This window comes from Vipera ursinii (assembly GCF_947247035.1).
Source record: "Vipera ursinii genome assembly, chromosome: 2".
Lineage (NCBI taxonomy): Eukaryota > Metazoa > Chordata > Lepidosauria > Squamata > Viperidae > Vipera > Vipera ursinii.
The window spans coordinates 251,414,468-251,436,520 of record NC_139513.1 but is presented as its reverse complement, the minus strand read 5'-3'; positions in this window follow the sequence as shown (position 1 = coordinate 251,436,520).

Below are 22,053 nucleotides of genomic sequence, written 5' to 3'. Positions count from 1 at the left end.
CCGGGATGCTAGCCTTCTCCAAATACGTATCAATATCTTTTGCATTAATGTCCTCTTTAGTATATAATTTCGAATAAAAATCCACAAAGGCATCCTTAACAAGATTCTGTTGATACACAACCCTTCCTTTATACTCAATCTTATCTATATTAGATGCCCTTTGTTTTTTCCTCAGTCTATAAGCCAACCATCTGCCTGGCTTATTAGCATTGCAAAAAGTATTATGCCTAGCAAACCGCAGATTGGTCGCCACTTGATCAGCCATTAATTTATCAAATTGTCCTCGTAACAGTCTAATAGCCTCCTTGATCTTCACCTCCTCTGGGTTCAAAATCAAAGCCTTTTCTTTTTCCTTTATTTCATTCTCCAGTTCTTTCCTTCTAGTTTCCACTGCACGTCTATGTCTATTATTCATATATATCAACACCCCTCTCATATAGGCCTTGCTAGCATCCCAAACCATATCCATAGAGGTACCCTTATTCATATTCATCTCAAAAAAATCCTTCATCCGCTGTTTGCATTCTTCCACATTTCTCTGATTTCTAAACAAATTCTCATTTACGCGCCATGAGCGTCTATCTCCTCTTTCCTTATCAATCTCCAACCACACTGGACTGTGATCAGAGATAATTCTTGTGCAGATTTTCACCTTTTTAGTTCTCAAAAGAAGATCATTAGTCAACAAAATAAAATCAATCCTTGAAAAAGATTGGTGTCTATCAGAATAAAACGTATAATCCTTCTCCCGCAAATGTCTCTCACGCCAAATATCTCGCAATTCCAGGTCATCCTTCATTTCAAAAAAAGATTTAGGCAGTCTAGCGTGACTTGGAATGCGTTTAAAGGCTCCAGCCTTATCCAACTGTACATCCATAACTCCATTCCAGTCCCCCATAAAAATAAAGGATTTATAATCCAACTGGGTAAGCTTTGTATGAAGTAAACTAAAAAAGTCAGCTTGTTGTTGATTTGGAGCATATAATCCAACTAAAAGCGTCTTTTTACCTTCAAACAACAGCTCGATCATAACATATCTTCCATGCTTATCTGCTTCAATTAGGTCCGCTGTTAAGGCACTTTTAACATAAACAACCACTCCATTTTTCTTATTCTCTGCAGAAGCAACAAATTGCGTACCCAGCCTCGAGTTCAATAAATACTTTTGATCCAAAACTCTAATATGCGTTTCTTGCAGGCATATAACATCTATCTTAAATTGTTTTAAATATTGAAAAACTTTCTTCCTCTTCTGCGGTGAGTTTAGTCCATTAACATTCCAGGTTAAAAATTTAGTTGCCATGTATATCCCCGAAAAGCTCTTGGACCACAGCTTTGATAGGACTGGTTACTTTAGGCCGTGCTCCTCCCACAGCTTGGCTATGAATGCGTTGTGAAGAATCTGAAGACTTTTGCTGATCATGTTCTTTTATTTTCTTTGCTCGTTTTAAAGCAGCACGCGTCACTCTTTGCTCTCTAGGATCATCCAAAGAGATTGTAGCTTGATCTCCTCCAGCACCATTTTCCTCTGTTTCCTCCTCTTGTTGTTCTTCTTCTCCAGATCCCTTTCCAGCTTCCAGGAGCGTTAATGGGGTTGCTTTTAAGACATTATTGTAGAAATCACGTGCTTGTTTCACAGTAATCAGCCTATACCTTTTACCTTCATACATCACCATCAGCCCCTCTGGAATCTCCCATCTGAACCTTATATCTCTTTGCTTGAGCTCTTGCACAAGAAATGTATAGTCCTTTCTTCCCCTTAAAATCCTTGGAGGAATTTCTTTTAAAACCAAGACTTCTTGTTCAGCAATCACAACCTTAGCATCATAGGCAGCTTGTATAACTTGGTCTGGCAACTTTCTCTGTCTGGCAATCCATGAATTCACCCGAAACACTTTATCCATAGCTGCTCTTATTTCAGATGCTGGCTGATTCAATACCCCTTCGAGAGCCTCAGAGATCAGCTGCTTTAAATCTTCTTTAACATTCTCTTTTAAGCCTCTAATTCTGACAGCAAACTGCATCTGGTAATATTGGGCATGGCTTAACTCCCTTTCCAACTTGCCTCTTTCAATTTCATTCTCCCGTGCTTTTACTTCTAGTATAGCATTCCTTTGAGCCAAATCATCCACTTTTTCATCTAAATCTTCCACACATTCCGCCACTTTATGCACTGAAGTCAAAATGTCTACCTTCATCACGCTGTACTTCTGTTCCATCCTCTCTTCCATTCTTTCCTCAAATTTCTCCAATTTCTCCTCCATCTGTGCAAATTTATCAGCAATTGATTGATTAATTGATTCCAAAAGTACCTGGGCATGTTTATCCAAGGCATCTCGCAAATCCTTCGATGTCAGCACTTCAGGAGGGTGCAATGCCTGTAGTGATGATTGTTGCACCGGCGAGGATCCTCCACTCCGAAGAGTTTTAGAGGGAGGTTTAGCCGCCATCTTTTAATCCTCAATTATGACGCACTTTCAATTAAAGTTTAAAAAGTCCAACAAGTTAGAGAGTACAGTAAAATAGTCCTCTTCACCTTTTCCTCTTGTACCGCTCTGCCTGCTCCTTTAAATCATAGTCCTTTCTTCAGGCAGGGATGGTTCGCAGACGCCTGGCTCTGCTCCAGGAAGTTCGGAGCAGAGACGACGGCCAGCTGGGAGCAACCCAGGCTTCGGGGGAGTTCGATCCTTCAGCCGCCCAAGCTCGAAGCTCAGGTGGCCTCGGAGAACTCTACCCCTACCTGGGGCCTCACCCCCTCCTCTTCTCCCGAGGAGGGGGCTTCAATTTCGCCCGAACAGCTGATCGGCGCTGTTTCGGGCGAAAAAACGAACAGCTGAGCCGCGGGCAGCCAGGGGAGGCTGTCTTCGGCGCCGCGCCACCAGCGGAAGTCCTCAAGATAGTTTACTTCTCATCCAATAATCTTCTTGGATGAGAATTGAAATGACTTCAAGCAAAACCAGTTGCCTTTTGAAAAAGATTGGCCACCTTTGGGACAATAGTGACCTGGATAACTGAGAATCTCCACAGAGAAATTGAATATAATAAAATATAATGCCAGTAACTGAATTATAGCCCTAAGATAGGATTAGGCAGTAAACTTCCCATATATTTGTCCTTACCTTTGTTGTTTCTAAATTAAAAAAGGAATTGACTTCCACAACAAATGTTTGTGAGCATGTGCAAATATAAGTATATATAAGAGTTAAACCAGTATGCCTTTTTGTAGAAACAGAAATGTTGTGCTCTAGAGAGCAAAACTGGGTAATCATTATTATACCAGTATGATGTTTAAAAATATTAATTAAAAAAGCAGAAGATGGTGCCAGCAACTTGAGAATGACCAGTATGATTTAAGCTGGCTATAATAGTAAAATGCTAGTATATCGCTTCTTCCCTATACTGCTTTAGAAGTGCATAACTGTAATTATTTAATTGGGTTAATGCAGCATGCTAACAATACAAATGATCTAACACTTAATACATGTTGTTTAGTTTTGGCATAGTGTATTAGCCAATGTTGGTTTATCAACAAACTCAGGATAAAGAAAGCATGGGTTAGGAAAGAACATAAACTTTTGTTCTGTTCCAGCCTATGACCTGCCCTGTTTGTTTGAAAGGGACAAGCCCTTTTTCCTTTTGACAAATTAATAGGCTGGAAAAAACCCAACCAAAATTTATTTACAGTTCCAAAATGATAAAGTCTTTCAAACAAAAAAGCAACAGAATATTTTCTTCAATAAATGATTCAAAACATCAAACATGAGTCAACAAACAAGAGTCAACCAGATTAGCAAGAACAGACCAGGATTCTATTTGAATGTCTACGAAAGGTTGCCTTCAGCAACCAGCACTGCCCACACCTTCCCCTTTTATTATCTGTCCCAAGGCATGGCTTCTCAATGCCTTCTCCTCCTTTCACTGAGTTGCCTCATTGATTTTCTCTGCTCTACTCTGCTGGATTGCTTTCTGCTTCTAGCATCTCTGAACAGATTCAGCTGTGACTCCTCTGAGTCCAACACCTCCTCCTCCTCACACAGCTGAGCCTCATGAGGAACATGACTGGAGGGGCCAGGCTGAGAGTCCTGCAGTGCATCAGAGCCTCCCTCCGACACTGAAGGCTCTCCAAACCCCTCTTCCTCCTCCTCAGTTTGCTCAGACTCAGCTGCTGGGAGCACAGGCTGACACTGAATCACAACAACTTTAGATGCAACACTGGAGAAATTTAAATTGTAAATAAATATTAATAAATATTAATTAATTAATTAATGTTAACATTAATTGGAAGAGAGCATGGTAAGGAGAGGTGATGGAACCAATATCCAGAAGGTGATACAAAGACAGAAGCATCAAAACCTGAGATAGCCGGTACACCAGGGATTTCAGGCTGGATCTCTCCTTACCTGTCAACATCAAAAGAATTAGATAATCTATTTCCTCCAGGGGGACGACAGAGAATTAGGTGGCTGGATGGAGTCACTGAAGCAGTAGGTGTGAGCTTAAAGGGACTCCAGAAGATGGTAGAGGACAGGAAGTCCTGGAGGAACATTGTCCATGGGGTTGCGATGGGTCGGAAATGACTTTTCAACTAACAACAACAAAAACATTTCCTCCAGACCTTCTGAAACTATACTCTACTTTCTTCAGAACCGTGAATGATGGGTGATTAGATGCCAATAGAAATGCTTCAAACATTCCAGACCACCTATGGAAAGACTATCTTTCTGTCACTAGAAGGCTGTGGTTATTACATAAAATATCATACAAGGGAAATTAGGAATAAATGCAGAAAATATTTGACTGGGGCTAAGGGACCTTGCATCTGCACTCTATAAAGAAAATATTTTTTCAATTATATAAAATATATAATCCATCAATGCAGAGCTGCAATAATTACCACTTCTTAAAAGAAAAATAACTGTTGGACCAGTTCATTTTGATGCTGACTTCATTCACAGATGAAGCTAGTTTTCTAGTTTAGTATTTGTCCTTGAAGCTCAGTGGTGCAGGTAAATTAGATGACTTACAAAATATTATGAGTGATTTAACTACATTGCAAATGCTACATTTCTTGCAACTCCCTTTGATTTTCAAAATTCTTTGAGGCACTGAAACATATTTTTATATTTTCGATTTACAGAGGACAACTTTGTTTTTGTTCTTTTATAGCAAAATGCTTTATGTGTAACATATTTTCATGGAAGAAATAGTGGTCATCGTTTTTATTTTCCAGGGCAAGCTTACAGTTTCTCTTTGCAGTACTCCAGGATGCCTGCTGGGCTGGCATTAGCAAAGAAAGGACATGAACCACTACTAATAAAGACAAACTCTGCTGGAAATAAAGACAAACATCCGTCAAGATTGTGAGTTTTGCAATGAAGGAAATAAAAGTTCTGGCTCCTGCATAAGAAGATAATTTGGCTCCTCTGAATACCTCCTGAAGCCTGGGACTTCAGGCTTATGAATAATCATGAATAAACATTAAGAGGGTTATGGTATTAATTGAATAAGAAGGATATGTAGATGTGAATTATGGCTATTAATGAAGCTCCTCCTTCTTTTTATATTCCTGAACCTTTCATCATTCAGCTATATAGCATAAAATGCACTTACACAGCATGAATACTTTCTGGAAGCCATATAAATAAAACAAGTGCAGAAATGATGGTTCAATTGCTAGGGGAGTTTATAGCCCAAGGATATTTAGTAAATAAAAGATACACTTTGTCATATGAAGTTCCCTGCGGCATAGCTCTCTGGAATCTAAATTATAACAGTAAATCTATATTTTATTTACTGTTATAATTTATTTAAGGCATTTGACTTCCATTTGCTCTGCTCTAGTACCAAACCTTTTAGAGAATAAACCTTACTGAACGTTTATTTGTGAGTAAATGCATACAACAATGTCCATAGAGGTGAGTGAATCAAATGCTGTTACAGGGTGGCTTCATTCCCAGATTTTTTTGCAGAAGGAATTTCAAACCTTGTAAGACGTTATGGCAAGTGCCACAATTTGAATGGTGATTATGTTGAAAAGTAATGTAATGTTGTAGTTTTCTAATGTGTATAATAAAAGTTCTGTATCTGCGATTGTCTGTCATTGATAAGCCTTGGTGGAGCAGTGGGCTAATGCCTCCTTAAGTAACACCAGCTGCCTGCAATTAGTGCAGGTTCGCATCCCACCAGGCTCAAGGTTGACTCAGCCTTCCATCCTTTCCGAGGTAGGTAAAATGAGGACCCAGATTGTTGGGGGCAATTAAGCTGACTTTGTAATAATGCCGCTTGGGGGGTGTATGAAAGCCCTAATAAGCAGGCATATACATAGAATGAAGGCTACTGCTAAGCTTGTAAGCCGCCCTGAGTCTTCGGAGAAGGGCGGGATATAAATGTAATAAAATAAATAAATAAATAAATAAATAAATAAATAAATAAATAAATAAATAAATAAATGGATTACATGGAATAGGGTCACAGAAACTAAGCAATTAATTTAAAATGGAATGATACATCATGTTTCCCTTTCTGAAATCCTGTAACAGAAACATGCATGTTCAGATGTAAGGGCTATTTCAAAATACAGCAAATATTGTAGAATTAAACTAAAATATAGTATAGTTATTGGACAAAATGCTATAATATGGAGTTTAATTCTGTATGTGACTGAGGCTCAAAATGTTTTATTTACAACAATAAGTTCTACCTTTTTTAATAGAGGGTATACTCTGGATATTAAAAAGTAGATTCTTTACAAGAACTTAAAATGTGCCACTATAGTTGGCACAAATTCTCTGAGATACTGAAGACTGACAAAACCTGGTGATGTTTTACGCATTTGAAGCCTCAAGGAATTCACAAGCATTCATTCACACACATAACTTTTTTAGGCTGAAATGCTTTCATCCTATCCAAGAGATTTAGTTGATATTCCTTTTTGAATATAATGCCCTTCAGGGCTTCGTACTATTTGGACTGTTTAATATTTAGCATCTTATTTAATGACAGTAGGTTGCCAACCTACATATTAAGCAGACTGTCCCTTAGGGCCAGTTCAAATAGAAGAAAATCTTTCATAAGGTTACAATTACATGACACGGAGCAGGAGTTTATCAAATCTGCAGATTACCCGAAGATGGAGAACAGCTAATAAGGCTGGGCAAAGCACTTTGCTTCATATATCGGGGGTTGGGGGTAGACAAAGAGTCTCTTCTTGAAGTGTTAAGGCAGCTGCATCATTAGGAATTTTTGGCATGACTGCTTTGAAGGCTTCTTCCTAGACATTTGGGCATTTAGAATGGTCCTGATCCTCTGGTCTTTCAGAAGACCCTTGGGACAAGGCTTTGTCACTGTGCATGGGGACTCTGTGATGGTGGGGACCCTGTTAGCTGACTGTATTGCAAGTCATTGTACTGATTGTATATTCCCGTCAATGAAGTTTTAAATGTTTTAATCAGTTTCTAATGGTTTTTATTTTTGGTTGTTTTGTTTGTAAATATTGTTTTCTGTTTTAGAATCTGTGACCTGCCCAGAATCACATATGTGAAATAAGCAGCTATATTTACTTATTTATTTATTCATTTATTCATGTATTTATTTAAAAGTTATAAAGCAGGTAAAATAGTCAAAAGATTAAAACAACACAAAATTAAAATATTACTTAGAACTATACTAAAACCAAACTAAGAGAGCTAAGAGCCAGACTGGATGAGGATGAGGTTTCTGTACCTATCAGTCACCTCTAGCAATGGCTGGATGAATGGATGAATGAATGAATGAATGAATGAATGAATGAATGAATGAATGAATGAATGAATGCACAGGCTGTACTTCCACCTTCAGTCAATTAGAATAGAGCTGGAAGGGACCTTGGAGGTCTTCTAATCCAAACCCTATACAATTTCAAAGAAGTGGCTGTTCAGTCTCTTCTTAAAAACCTCCAGTGATGAAGCACCCACAACTTCTGAAGACAAGCTGTTCCACTGGTTAGTTGTTCTCACTATTAGGAAGTTTCTCCCTAATTCCAGGTTGCTTCTCTCCTTGATTAGTTTCTATCCATTGTTTCTTGCCTTGCTTTCTGGTGCTTTGGAAAATAAGTTGATCCTCTCTTCTTTGTGGCAGCCCCTCAAATACTAGAATATTGCTATCGTGTCACCTCTAATCCTTTTTTTCCTCCCAATTCCTGCAACCGTTCTTCATATGTTCTTCTCTCCAGGCCTTTAATCGTCTTAGTCGCTCTTTGCACTTTTTCCAAAATCTCAACATTTTTTTTTGGTAATATGGTAACAACACCCCCACCCCCAAAAAGATGTTGAGTCTTTGGACAAAGGGTAGAGAAGAGCAACGAGGATAATTAAAGGCCTGGAGACTATTGCCTCTAGCTCTACTTTCACTGGGACTGCCAGTAAAGAGAAGTGGTTATAGATGGCCATATGTACATATAGGCAGCTCAGAAAAGCTTTTGGAACAGCCAAGGTGGCTTTGAAAGAATGTAGTTGGCTTAACTCTTTGAGAAGGGACAGTTTGCTCATGCATACATGCTTTGCGGTTTTCATCTTTTGGATGCTTTACATATTCCTAGTAAATAGCCACATGAAAGAGAATCAAGGGCCCAGTTAAACTTAATTAAAAGAACAAATTTATTTATTTATTATTTATTAAATCCCTATGTTGCCCATCCCGCTGATACAGTGACTTTGTTTCTGGTATATGCACAACAATGTATATGGAACAGAGATGCATTTCTGCTAGTAGAGATGCATTTTCTTGGAAACGGAAATAATTCCCAAGAAGTTTCATTTTTAACTCATCAATAGCGGGCTCTGAATAAGCCATTCTGAGGATGTGGCAAAGGAAAAATGGGGCCATTTTTGGTTTGGTGATTTCAAAACCTCATTTTCTGAGGCAAACCAAAGTTCCTTCCTGCTTAACAACAGCCTAAAGCTTGCACAATTAATTTCCATTATAGTGGAACAACTGGGGAAAAAAATAAAAATCCAAAGATTCACAGAGGATAAAACATTGTACTGGATGATTTAACAAATGAAGAATAATCCACCACCATCTGTACAAAACAAAACAAATGTCTAAATCATGCCTAAAATTGATGATTGGAGAAAGTAGCTTAGTTTCCAACTTGTGCAGAAAATCCTAAATTATTACGTAAGCGATGACAAATAATTTTCAGATTACATGTCTTTTCATGAGCTAATAAATATTATGTAGAATGTTATTACAGGTAATCCTCAACTGACTACCATTATTTAGCCCCAAATTTATGCTGCTAAGTGACACAGTTGTTGAGTGTTTTCTGCATTTTATGATCTTTCTTTCCATAGTTGTTCAGTGAATCACTGCTGTTGTTAAGTTAGTAATGTGGTTGTTAAGTGAATCTAGCTTCCCCATTGACTTTGCTTGTTAGAAGGTTGCACAAGCTCAGGGGTAGGCAACCTTGTCTCTTTTATGACTTGTGGACTTCAACTCCCAGAATTACTGAGCCAGCATGGCTGGCTCAGGAATTCTGGGAGTTGAAGTCCATGAGTCATCAAAGAGCCAAGGTTGCCTACCCCCGCACATTTGTTTACATGATCCTGGGACACTGCAGTCATAAATATGAACCAGTTGTCAAGCATCCAAATTTTGATCACTTGGTCATGGGGATGCTGCAATGGTCATAAATGTGAAAAAGATCATAAGTCACTTTTTTCAAGGCTGTTTTAACTTTGAATGATCATTAAATGAACTGCTGTAAGTCGAAGACTACCTGTACTGAATTGTATTATTTCTTATAAATGTTTAGCTATAGCTCAGTCACAATGTTAGTTAATAAAAAAAAACCTTTGTTAATATAGTTAAATGAAATAATTTAAATAATAATAGTTTGGGAGTCAATTAATTATCTCCCCCCCATCCCCATCATCTGGAGACAACTGGAGTTTTTCCCCCAGCATACCATGGGTATTTCTCATTTTTTCCTCTTCATGTCTTCCCAAATATAGAAGAAGAGAAGAAGGAAGATAACAGCCAGCAGCAATTGCTTGGGAAACCATTAGAGTCTTTGCTTCAATGCAAACAGCTACTGTTAAGCAATGGTTAACTCAGGTGCACCAGCAGAGGAGAAGCAAGCCATAATAGTAGTAGCGGCTCTTCCCTCATGTGTTGCTCTTCTTTCTTGACATGTGTTATGTCTCATATTGTGACATGTGCTTGGGCTACAATATCTAGAATGAAAAAAAATATGGCCAATCAGTAGACATGGTGGCAGAAATACAGAAAGCACTTCTTTGTGTTCAACTAGGTGGGTTGAATGGACAGTATAGCTCATGTCATATCCGATAACTCTACTCTACACATTCTAGTTCCTTGAAGGTATGAAATAAGGTGTGGTTCTCAAGGGAAAAAGCTGATGGATAAACTGGGTCTCTAGGCCCAGAATTAATGTTACCTTTCTCCCTTCATTATATTCATTATATATATAATCCCTATATCAATGCCTAGGGATTGCTAATTCTCTAAACTGGGGGAAAGTTAATACAGGAGAGTGGCTATTACCTTCTTAGTGGTAAATGGTAGTATGATGTGCTAAACATGAGAATCACATTATATTATTGAATTTAGACTGTAAGAGGGAGTGGAAATGAGACATTTCTTGAAGAATGGACTTGCACTCCCCTGCAGCCTGCACTCCATCTGTTTAGAAGATTAATAGGAAGAGAAGGTTAAGGTGAACCAGGAATGAAGAATGAAAAGTTTCTAAAATCTGCTAGTGTAATCAAGCCTGAATGTCTAATGAGGCTGGATTTCAATGCAACAGTACTGTTTGTTGTTTCAAACAAAGATTAGCAATTAATTCATTTACATTTTTTTTTTCGGTTTGTGGTCTTTGACAATAAAACATCCAAATTCCACTATTGGGTTTAATAACTGGATGCTAGCTGTTGTATCTCATCATATAAATATACCTTTGATTTATTACATTGTGATGAAGTCATTTACAGCCCCAAGGACTCCAACCACTTTATCATAACTAACAGATTTTGACTCTTCCCAGATATCTAAAATAGATTGTACCTTAAGCAATTTCAAAGGCCTTGAACAGCCAAAATGCATCTCAAGGTGGTATTGAGAAACCATATCCTATAGATGCTTAAAATATTCTACACAGTGGTCATAAATGTATTTTGCCAGGTTCTTCCTCCCCAAGAAAACCTTGTTACCTTGAACAGATGCATCAGCCAGCTATCCAAAGACACAATCAGAGTGGTAAAATAACATTTTATTACTCTAACCCTAAACCTTAATAAAATATTTTGCCCATGTTTGATAGGATTTAGTCTTTATTCTCCTCCAGGAGTGGTCTAGCCTTGTCTTCTTCCATTTCATATTGTTATGTATTTACATGTTAAATAACGTTAAACATTCTTAATGTATAAGAACCAACAGGGCTGAGGTAAAGCCGCGGCTGCTTTTGACAGCTGTCAAAAGCTGCCGGACAGAACTACGCAGGCGCCAACCGACTGACAGCTCTCGGCTGTCAAAATCACCCGGCAACAGCGCACGTGTCACCAGATGACAGCTCCGAGCTGTCAAAACCAGCCGACTCCGATTGGCGGAAGCGAACAGAGCGGGAAACCGGCACAGCCCTGATTGGCCAGATGTTTGACAGCTGCTAGTATAAATAAAAGCAATGTTCTTCTGTTTGTTTGCCTGGTTCCTAATAAAGTTAAGTTTGCTTAACTTTGCTGTCCTTCCTGCTCCTTAAAGCACTGGCGACGAAGGTGGGATGCCTGCTTGCGTAGCTGAAGTCACCACCTAAGAGGAGAAGAGATTTTTTCCCTTAGCCCGAGCTAGTCACTTGCTGAAGTCACTAATGGGAAGCCTAGCTTCCACAACAACGCAAGCAGCACCCACGACCGGACAGCATGACGAACCACGGCCATATTCGCGAGTTCAACACTCGCCACCCAGAATGCAGGGAATCTCACTTAGGCCAGGTAGAAGGGTACCTGGTAGTTAAGAAAATAACCGACGATCGGGCCAAAGCAGCCGCCCTCCTCTGGCTCAGCGGGCCAGCCATTTACGATGCCGCTGTGGGACTTTTCAGTCCAGAACCCATCGCAACAATCTCCTATGTAGAACTCACCGAGGGACTGAGCAAACACTTCATGCCCACGAAGTCCGAGCTGTTCTGGAGAGTGAATTTTGCCCAACGCGTACAACTTCCTGACGAGCCTGCCAATGACTTCATAACCCGGGTCAGACACGCTGCACAGCGGTGTCGGTTCCCCGACTTGGAGGACCGGATCCGGGACCAAATCGTCATCGGGCTTAAAGACGAGCATCTGCGGAGGAAACTGATTGCCAAACCCGCTCTAACGCTGGCTGAAGTGGCCATGGAAGTCATCGCCTATGAAGACAGCCACGGTGACAACCCACGTCCCCCTGATAGCGGACCCAGTGGGTCCGTGCACCAGGAGGACGGCACCTTCAGCGGGCCAGAGGACGACGACATCTCTACGGACATCGATGCCGTTCAGCGGCGGTTCGAGAGGCTCAAGTTCCAGTGCAACAACCGAGGGGGCCCTTCTAACAACAACAAGAGCGCTAGCTACCAGCCTAACAGAGCTAAATGTGCCAGCTGCGGTGGAAGCCACACGAGGGCATCGTGCCGGTTCCGCAGTGCCAAATGCCATGGATGCGGAAAAACAGGTCACCTCAAAGCCGTGTGCCGTAGCCGGAGCCGAGAAAACCTACATGAACTGGAGGTGACGTCTGCAGGTACGAACCGACCCACACCCAGGGAAAAACAAAAATTTAAAACCCTAGTACAAAATAAAAAGGAAAAAGCGAGGGAGAATATGGTCCACAGCATCCTTAAGCCCAAAGTCAAGGTGGACGTCCTAATCCACGGAGTCCCTTGCGAGATGGAAGTTGACTCAGGGTCCTCCATCTCTCTCATTTCTTGGCAAACTTACAAGGACATTTGTAGCCGCAGCCGGCAACAAGCTGCCTTACGTCCCACTAAACTCCGCCTAGTGGATTTTCAAAAAAAGCCCATTAAGCTCAGGGGAAAAGCCTCAGTCCCAACAGAGTTTAGACAATTTAAGGGACCCCTTACTATACTAGTCACCCAAGAAAACAGGACCAGCCTGCTAGTGCTGGACTGGTTTGAGGCACTAGGGATAGCACTTACAGGCATCAACGCCACTCAGCTGTCAAACTTAGACTCCGTCTGCCTTCAATTCGCGGACGTTTTTGACAGCTCGATTGGGAAATATACAGGACCCCCGGTGTCATTAAAACTGAACCCTAATGTAATGCCCATAAGAATCAAGGCTAGGAGAGTCCCCTTCGCGTTGAGAGAAAAAATAGAAAAAGAACTAGACCGGCTAGTCACTTTGGGAGTTTTAGAACCAGTTGAAGGGGCCGAATGGGAAACACCCATAGTGACCCCAATCAAGCCCAATGGCCAAATCAGACTATGCGCTGATTATAAAGCGACCCTGAACCGCGCATTAAACGCCCATGCTTACCCGGTCCCGGCTGTCAAAGACATCCTCGCGGCCATTAAGTCAGGCGCCATTTTCGCTAAATTAGACTTGGCGCAGGCATACTTACAGCTGCCTGTCACCCCTGACACTGCCCTAGCACAGACAATTGTCACGCACAAGGGAGCATTCAAAATTAACCACCTTCAATTCGGCATCTCTGCAGCCCCAGGGATTTTTCAAGAAATCATGGAAAAAACATTAAAAGAAATCCCTGGGGTCTGCCCATATTTTGACGACATTCTAATTGCAGGGGAATCGGAAAGGGACTTAGCAACCAAGCTGACAAACATGCTCCTTAGGTTCAGAACAGCAGGGCTCAAATTAAGGCGAGACAAATGCTCCATAGGGGTACCCTCAGCGGAATTCCTAGGGTTCAAAATTGATGCAAAAGGGATTCACCCCACTGAGTCTAAGATAAAAGCCATCAAAACAGCACCTATCCCCAAGAATAAGCAGGAACTGCAAGCCTTTCTGGGGTTAGTTAATTTCTACCATACCTTCCTGCCACACAAAGCCTCAATTGCAGAACCCCTCCATAGGCTTTTAGACAAAGGCAAACCCTGGTCTTGGTCCCCACAGCACGACGAAAGTTTCAGACTTCTAAAAAACTTATTGACCAGCAACGCCACGGTGGCACTGTTCAACGAACAGCTACCCCTATGTTTGGCATGTGATGCCTCTCCCTACGGCATAGGAGCGGTCCTAAGCCACTTAACCAGGGAAGGAACCCAAACCCCTATAGCGTTCTATTCCAGAACGCTGTCAAAACCTGAGCGCAATTACGCTCAAATAGATAAAGAGGCCAGCGTGAAAAAGTTTCACGACTACCTCTATGGTCGCCAATTTACTATTTTTACGGATCATAAGCCCCTGTTAGGGATTTTCACAGTAAATAAACAAACGCCCCAAATATTATCTCCCCGCATCCTCAGATGGTCCACCTTCTTGTCAGCCTATTCTTTCACGTTAGAATACAAACCAGGGAAAAGCATGGGTCATGCAGATGGGCTTAGCAGACTGCCCCTACCAGTGATTGACCCAGACCCCGCACCAGCTGGAAGAATCCTAGCTATATCCGAACTGCCAGAATGCCCTTTATCAGTAAGGGACATTTCAGCAGCCACAGCTGCGGACAAAATCCTGGGCAGAGTTTTAGGCTACGTCACTTCATGGTGGCAAACCACACCCCCAGACCCAGAATTCCAACCTTACTGTCTAAAACAAAAAGAATTATCCTCCCACCAGGGATGCTTATTATGGGGCAGCAGGGTAATAATACCTGAAAAGCACAGATTAAAAGTCCTAGAAAGCCTCCACGAAGGTCACCCGGGAACTGTCAAAATGAAAGCTTTAGCCAGAAGCTACGTCTGGTGGCCCGGGCTCGACAAGCAAATAGAAACACATGCAGCTGGGTGTTACCCCTGCCAACTGGTCAGAGCAGCTCAGCCCCAAGCTCCCATACACAGATGGGAAACAACAAAAACGCCCTGGTCACGCATACACATAGACTTTGCGGGTCCATTCCAGGGACAAACATTCCTAATAGTCGTAGATAGTTATTCTAAGTGGTTAGAGGTGGCCCCAGTCACAAGCACAACCTCTGCAGCCACAATACAAGTTTTAAGGGGGTTGTTTGCCACACATGGGCTTCCAGATGTATTAGTCTCCGATAACGGCCCCCAATTTACTTCCCACGAATTCCAGAGTTTCACAACGGCGAACTCTATTAGGCACACCACCACGGCTCCGTTTCACCCCTCGATGAACGGCTTGGCTGAGGTGATGGTGAAATCAACCAAAGAGGCACTGCGGAAAATCATCACCGGCAATTGGCACCGCAGACTTGCTCAATTCATATTAGCGCAACACACCACCTCCTGCACGACTACTGGGAAGTCTCCAGCAGAACTCCGCTGGGGCAAACAAGTAACGACCAGATTGGACCGTTTACATCCAGATAGAACCCCACCAGACCCAGAACTTCCCCTCCGGTACAGGACTCTCAGCACCGGGCAAGCCGTCTGGGCCAGGAACTATGGAGGCGGCAATAAGTGGACACAGGGGGTCATCATAGAACAGACAGGTCCCCTATCATACATCGTTGACACCGGAAACAACACACACCTCCGCAGACACATTGACCAGTTACGGCAACGCAGCCCACAAAATATGGGGGAAAGGGGGAACTACGAAATGTGATCAGAACCCCCTCCACAAACACTGCCACACCAAAAAACCCCCGAACAAATGACACCACAGCAAAACCCCGCACAAAACGACTTCCTCCCACAAAGGAACTCTGAAACGACGGAGCCAAACCCCCTGCCCCCCGAGCCAGATTCCAATACACCTGGGGGAAATGAACGACTAGTAGAGACACCCCCCCGATGCTCCGAAAAAATAAAAAGACCCCCTGCCTACTTGGAAGACTTCGAATGGGGCAACCCCAAAAAAGAAACAGTTGGGAAAACGTCAACTCAATCAGAGGGAGGGGTAAGGGGTGTTATGTATTTACATGTTAAATAACGTTAAACATTCTTAATGTATAAGAACCAACAGGGCTGAGGTAAAGCCGCGGCAGCTTTTGACAGCTGTCAAAAGCTGCCGGACAGAACTACGCAGGCGCCAAACGACTGACAGCTCTCGGCTGTCAAAATCACCCGGCAACAGCGCACGCGCCACCAGATGACAGCTCCGAGCTGTCAAAACCAGCCGACTCCGATTGGCGGAAGCGAACAGAGCGGGAAACCGGCACAGCCCTGATTGGCCAGACGTTTGACAGCTGCTAGTATAAATAAAAGCAATGTTCTTCTGTTTGTTTGCCTGGTTCCTAATAAAGTTAAGTTTGCTTAACTTTGCTGTCCTGCCTGCTCCTTAAAGCACATATCTTGAAAGGGAATGAAAAAAGGGCTCTCTAGGATTACATACATGATCTGATCCAAGGCTATAATCACTACTTAATTCAAGGCAGTGACAAAAGTTTCGGAGAAGCTATGCTTCAGAGCTCAGGAATAACCCACAATTTGCTTTGGAAATTAAACAGGATCTGTCTGGTACCCAGGGTACACTGATCAAATGGGTCCTCCTTTCCTGCATCAACAAATAGCTACAAGGTTAACAAAGAATGACCTGACCATAACGAGGGATATATCCCAACTCCAGCTCATATTAAAACTGTCCCAAAATTAAAGCCAGCTCCAATGTTTGACCTCCACTGCAATATAGGCCTTCTATAGTCAGGTTCATGGGTGCCAAGGTAGCCATGAGTTGGCCTAAACCACCTCTGGTTTGAATGTAAGGAAGGCAGTTCTACACAACCATAACTTTGGGGAATTTCACTGCCAGCCTGACCCCACCATTAAGCATCATGTGTAAGGAAGTCACTATGTAACAAGGAGTACCAGTAGCAGCACTTCCATCTGATCTCTGGTACCCTTCCTAACCAGCAGAGTTTCACAGCCAGTTATCTGCAGGACAGCACTTCTAAAAGCCACTGGATTTTCTCAGATGTCAATAGCTACTCGGCTGCCCCTGCTCTGGGATTACAGTTGGGACTATACTCGAAGCCTATGTGGCTATAATTTTTGAAAGAACAACCTCCGAAAACACAGAGACACACACAGTCTTCTTGGTAATGCATGCCAAGTTGGAGCAGGTAAAATGTGCTAGGGCAACATCTTTTCCCAGGTGAATTCGTCACGATCATCCTTTTCTTGCAGAAATTGCTACAAAATTACTAAATACAGTTTGTTTCTATTATGCAGCAAATATGACCATGAGTATGTGTGACAGTAACAGCTCTGCTGAAATTATATATATGGTCATAAAGGTAAGAAATATATTTCCCAAACCAGCTAGCTTGGAAGAAACATCAATTTGAATGTTTTTAATAGAAGAGAGAGAAGCCTCTCTTGTGGCCGTTTCTTAGTGACTGAGTATTATATATATATAAAAAAAACCTTTTTAAAACTTTGGTCAGCCTGGGATTCAGGTTTTGAAATAATTCTGGTCAATTGGCAGTATAAAGTGCCATGTGTTTATAGCTGTAGATGTGTCAGGTCATAGGGGAGAGTTATTCAAGTGTGTGGGAATTAGGCTGAGAATTATTTTCAGTCATGTGTCACAAAACACACTTTCAAAAAAAGACGTCTCATATATAGAACATTATTATAGTCACTGAAAAATGAGTCTAAACAAAGCAGAAAGCGTGTGCAGTCATGAACCGAAGTGAAATGAAATAATTAAACTTTGAAAACAAATACCTGGGTCGCTATGTCAAACCAATCCATAGGGTACAGTTCATTGGCTTCTTTGCTTCCTTATTTCCAGAGTCATTGTTCTCAACTGGGATTATCTCCAGTGTGCATCTGGTCTTCCTCATTTTCTACTTTCCATATGATGTTTTCCGAAAGGAAATTTTCATATCGGAAATTTGCCCTTTCTTCCTCTTTCTCCCCTGACTTAATCTGGTTGTGCCTTGGCTACCACACCTGGCCTGCAAAAATTAGGTGACCAGTAGGTAGCATCAAAGTGACCCACAGAGCTTGAGTTCCTGCTATATTGTGATCATCCAGATTTTTGCAGCCATGACCTGCAAAAATTACTTTTACCTTACGCACAAAGGTAAAAGTAAAGGCTCCCCCGCACATGCGTGCTAGTCGTTTTCAACTCTAAGGGCCGGTGCTCTTCTCCGTTTCAAAGCCAAAGAGCCAGCGCTTGTCCGAGGACGTCTCCGTGGTCATGTGGCTGGCATGACTAGGTGCCAAAGGTGCACGGAACGCTGTTACCTTCCTACCATAGTGGTCCCTATTTTTCTACTTGCATTTTTACATGCTTTCAAACTGCTAGGTTGGCAGAAGCTGGGATGAGTAATAGGCGCTCACTCTGTTACGCGGCACTCGGGATTCGACCCGCCAAACTGCCAACCTTCTGATCGACAAGCTCAGCATCCTAACCCACTGAACCACTGCATCCCTTTATATATATATATATATATATATATATATATATATATATATATATATATATATATATATATATATATATATATATATGTGTGTGTGTGTAAATTACTAACAAAGAATTAAAGGGAAACTGAGATGCATTTCTGACTTATTAGTCGTCATCAGTCAGCCATACCCTTCTGAGATTCGAACCATGGGCTGATTGCATATGAGGCAGTGTTATTTGCCTCTAAGCCACAAGGTCTCTCTCGCTCTGTTAGCTTTTTTTCTACAAGGGAAGATATGTGTTATTTGCCTCTAAGCCACAAGGTCTCTCTCGCTCTGTTAGCTTTTTTTCTACAAGGGAAGATATGATAGGCAAATAACACTGCCTCATATGCAATCAGCCCATGGTTCGAATCTCAGAAGGGTATGGCTGACTGATGATGACTAATAAGTCAGAAATGCATCTCAGTTTCCCTTTAATTCTTTGTTAGTAATTTACACAAATATAGGAATTGTCCGGTGTGACTACTGCCTGTTCGATAGCCTTCAAGATAGGCTGAAAACAGGAAATAAAGATTTGCCCCATGTTTGGGGCCTAGCAAGGTAATCTAAAGAGTTAACATATATATATATATATATATATATATATATATATATATATATATATATATATATATATATATATATATATATATATATATATATATATATATGTTTTCGTAGATTCTCGCGGGTGTCTGTATGTGTAGATCTAGAGTCTCGGGTTTCTTCCCGCGTTCCTTTCATCTTCAGAAAGTTGTGGCGACGTTTCGACGAAATCCCATCCCATCTAGAAAAGACCACCAAGAAAAAGATAAAATCAACTTCTATAAGCCAAGAAATCCAACAAACAATCATTCCCAGGGAGAAGTCATCCAGATGCCCAAAACTATATGGCCTCCCCAAAATACACAAAGATGGAATCCCACTAAGACCCATAGTAAGTTCTATAGGCTCACCACTACAAAACTTAGCTAAATACCTAGCAAAACAACTACAACCTCAAGCAGAAATGGCAGCTTCATATGTCCAAAACTCATACCACTTTATAGAATTAGTGAAAAATCTACAGATAGACCAAAAAGACTTGCTAGTCAGCTTCGATGTGGTATCACTATTCACCCAGGTGCCAGTCCAAGAAGCTCTATCAACAATAAGAAGCAAATACCAACCACCAAACCATATTATAGAACTAGCAGAACACTGCTTATCAAACACATACTTCATACACAGAGGCCAGAGATACAAACAAATAGAAGGCGCACCAATGGGATCCCCTCTATCACCAGTTATCGCCAACCTTTTCATGGAAGAATTTGAAACTAACGCTCTGGAAAAGACTACAAACAAACCAAAACTGTGGCTCAGATATGTGGATGACACCTTCGTGATCTGGCCCCACGGAAGAAAGGAGCTAGAAAACTTCCTAACACACCTGAACAGCCTACATCCCAAAATAAAATTCACCATGGAGATTGAAACAAACAACCAGTTACCTTTCCTGGATGTACTTATATACAAAAAACAAAACGGCACCCTAGGACACACAGTCTACCGAAAGAAAACGCACACCAACCGTTACCTCAATGCGCAATCACATCATCACCCAGCACAAATAAATTCAGTAGCCAAAACACTAATAACAAGAACCAGACGCCTTGCAGATAAAACACATATACAAACAGAACTACACACCCTGACAGACATATTGACAGCAAACAAGTTCCAAAAAAACAAAATCACCAATATGATTCAGCAGGGGACTCCGAAACAGAAAAACATCCAAGAAGAAGAACAGAACAACGGACGAGCCATCTTGCCCTACATAAAAGGAACAACCGACAAAATCAGTAAAGTACTACGCAAACATAACATCAAAACCGCATTTAACACTGACAGAAAGATATCAACCATCCTGAGAAATCCCAAAGACAAAATAGAACTGGAAAACCAGGGCATATACCAAATCCCATGCGCCTCCTGTCCAGCAACATACATCGGACAGACTAACAGAAGAATAGAGGTACGTGTAGAAGAACATAAGAACTCAGTACAGAAGAAAGATCACACATCTTCACTAGTACAACACATAAACACTACGGGACACAACATCAATTTTGAAGGTACAAAAACAATTGCCAAAATAGAACATCTCAATAGCAGAATAATCAGAGAAGCCATTGAAATAGAAAAACACCCAGACAGTATGAACAAGCGAGACGACACCTCCCGCCTACATGACATTTGGAAACCAGCATTGATAGAGAAACGAATTTCAGCAAACAAGGATTTAAAAAACCAACAAACAACCCCAAATGCCACCAGCCCCAGCAAGACTCATCCACACCCAGAACAAAAACTCCCCCACACAGAAGACAGAACAAGTCAAGCAAAAGTGCCATCACCCAAGCAGAAGAACGCACACACGAACCTGACTGACCCATACCAGAGATACATAGCAGGTCCTCGAACTCGGAGCCAAACCAAAGCTCTGGAGGCCACTACACAGCCCACTCCTCAGGACACCAAATCACAACACTCAGGATATTACAACACAACAAAAAACCCCACCCATTCAGAACACACCCCACCCAATCAGAAGACAGCCACGCCTCCAACCAATCAGAAGACAACCACGCATCCACCCAATCAGAAGACAGCCACGCCTCCACTCAATCAGAAGACAACCACGCCTCCACCCAATCGGAGGACACCCCCACCCAATCAGAAAGCAGCCACGCCTCCACCCAGTCAGAACACAGCCCCACCGGCAGTTGGAAGGAAAGGAACAGCCAGACCACGCATTGCTCCTGGAAGCAGCAGGAGGAACACTCCGGCCTGATGATGACGGATGGGATTTCGTCGAAACGTCGCCACAACTTTCTGAAGATGAAAGGAACGCGGGAAGAAACCCGAGACTCTAGATCTACATATATATATATATATATATATATATATATATATATATATATATATATATATATAAAAATTTTATTTTAATATTTTACAATTACTATTCTTTGGGAATTATATTAATCACAAATCATGAGATTTAATATTTTGTGCATTTAATGTCCTAACCCACTAGTTTTCTCCTGAGTCACGTGATCAAAGGTGCTCCTCTCTTGGACTTTGGGGGCGGTTTCCCCCACCTGGAAGGCAGTTGAATGAAAGCCAGACATGTTCTGGAAAACACAGATTTATCATAACCAGTTCACCAAACTCAACAAAAAAATTAGGTATCAGTTACGCCAAACCGGTGTGAGCCAGCTGAATCCCACCACTATTGTGACAGTATTGTTTTTTAAGCTGTGTTGTCCCTCCACCAAACTTGCAGGTGCAATTGAAAGGGTAGTTTATCTCCTACAAAGCCCTTTATGTCACAAGGCTGTCTTACTTAAGAGCTGCCTATTTAAGTCTCTATTCAGACTTATAATATTATCATTCATTTTTACTACACACCAGAAATTTTTGTACTGAGATATAGTAAACCTGTAGGGACGCGGTGGCTCAGTAGGGAC